The sequence below is a fragment of the Alosa pseudoharengus genome, unplaced genomic scaffold (genome assembly GCF_046254945.1).
Source record: "Alosa pseudoharengus isolate Yale_2024_CS ecotype anadromous, Long Island Sound unplaced genomic scaffold, YU_APseudo_1.1 YU_APseudo_1.1_scf_2, whole genome shotgun sequence".
Lineage (NCBI taxonomy): Eukaryota > Metazoa > Chordata > Actinopteri > Clupeiformes > Clupeidae > Alosa > Alosa pseudoharengus.
Genome location: NW_027468663.1, coordinates 55,851,238 through 55,853,428, shown reverse-complemented (window position 1 = coordinate 55,853,428; position 2,191 = coordinate 55,851,238). Strand labels below are relative to the sequence as shown.

General features: G+C 39.8%; 1 protein-coding gene across 2 annotated transcripts in view; it reads right to left on the bottom strand.

Annotated features, from left to right (window-relative positions):
• The window catches only part of aqr (aquarius intron-binding spliceosomal factor), a 120,231-nt gene that overhangs the window by 15,416 nt on the left and 102,624 nt on the right, over positions 1-2,191 (bottom strand). The gene's annotated exons all lie outside the window — the stretch shown is intronic.

The following is a 2,191-nucleotide window of genomic DNA, read 5'->3' as shown; positions in this document are numbered from 1 at the left end:
CTAGGATGTATAGTTGTTTAATAATATATGCTTATGGCAGCAATGGACTTATTTGACCATGCAGTCAATGTGTATTGATTATTGGTGACCACATTAAAATGGGAATTCCATATTGTCCACGCACATTTGCAATGCGTATTTGCTGATCTCATCTGCTGATTCCGGTATTTCCCAATAATATGCTGTTGTGAGCAATTCATAGCAACTCCTGTTTTAGTTGTGATATGTCTTTCAAGGCATCAATGTGAATGAAGCACAATAGACAATATACACTGAGACAATGGCTGAAGCAACACGAAGCAAATCCGCTATATCGCTATGGTTACTTGGATCAGAAGAGACTGAAATAACTGGAACAAAGTTACCCTTCAAGAAGCAGGTTTTATGTTTGTTGTAATATCACCATAAAACATTGAAAAAAACTTGCGGTGATCAAAGAAGTCTTGGTGTTCTAGGACAAGGCTAGGATTCCCGTTCGTCCCCAACATGCCATAAAACAACTGGAAACACTTCACGACAAGTGGCAGAAGCTGAAGAAAAACGCCAAGAGAACTTCTGAGACTCAGCAGTGCAATGTAGAGGCCTTCATAGACCAGTTGGGAGACCTGTTTGATATCGCACATCAAGATGCACTCATTCTTCTCAAGAATCCAGAAGATGGAGACTTTCTCCTGGCCCAAAGAGAAAGAGGACGTCCCGAGTGTACAACTGTACAATATGATGATACAACTTAAATCTGTCACTTTGGCCTTTGGCCTTGGACACTGACTGGATCTGCTCCTTGTTATTTTAATTCAATGATCAAGATATACTTTCCCAACTGCCCATTGCGGTCTTCTGATGAGCGTCTGTTATGTCGACCAGTCATAAACACTAGGTCAAATTCAAGACTCTTTTCCTGAGTGGTTCCATGTTGGTGGAATGAGTTGCCCAGTGGTCTCAGTTCCTGTGATAGTTTTGGGTCATTTAAAAGGGGTCTAAAGGCATATCTGTTCAACATGCACTTAGTTCATTAAGCGCTACTTATGCATTATAGTTTGTAAAATATTGTTTTATTTCCATTAGGCTGTTGATTAATTTGACATTGTTGTTTACTATTGATATTCTCTTTAATGTAGTCTTACCATGCTATTGTTTTTATATTATTGATTGAATGGACATTATTGTTTATTATTGCTTTTTTCCCCTTCATTTTCATTGTTTATTTCATTAGGCTATTGATTTAATTGACATTGTTTATTATTGCTATTCTCCTTTATATTATTATAGTCTGACCAACAAATAATATTGCATTTTATTTTGTTGTGCGTTCTTAAATGGTACAATGTCTGCAAAAATTTGCGATTCCGGAAATATTCAAAGGCCTTGAGCTACCTCTAGATATTGTAGGAACAATTCAAAATTTTGCACAGTGTGTTTTTATTGATATCCTAACACATTTAGGGGGTGAGAGTTGAACATTTCCAAAAAATTTTTTTTTACCCCATATAAGGACCACCCTATAAATACATGCTTAACAGAATTGTGGAATTAACATATAAGAGGACATAAAAGTAGACATAGAAGACATAAAAGTAAAACAACAATTCTAATAATAAGAACAAATATACACAACATTGTTGGTGGTTGTGGCCTCACTGACTGTCCCTCAGGTTGTGGCAGGCTGCTACAAATTTTGCAGCCAGAATGACCACATCCTCATTCTCTCCGAGGATGTAAGGCAATTTAGCCTCATTTGTCCAGGTTTGGAATTCAGGGAGGGTTGAATTTCATTTATTGAATAATAATGTCCGTATTTCCTCATATTTTGGGCATTCTGTTAAGAAGTGCAGTTCTGTCTCCACAGCCCCCAAGCTGCAGTGTGAGAGCAGCCTCTCCTCTCTGGGCAGCCAGGTCTGCCTGTGTCTGCCTTTTTCAACGGAGAGACTGTGCTCACTGAGTCTGTACTATCACTCTGTACTTCGACCTTCCTCCTTCCAAGCTCCACTCATTCCCTCGCTTGTTCACTCCCTTTCTCTACCTCCCTATATCCCTGTCTATTTCTTTCTCCAGTCCACATTCCATCCCTCCCTCTCTCTACACCCCCCCCACTCTAGTCCACACTCCTCCTCCACATCCCTCCCTCCCTCCCTCTCTCTCTTTCTCATACCTCCACTCCTCTCAGCTCTGCGTAGACACAGGGGGCTTCACA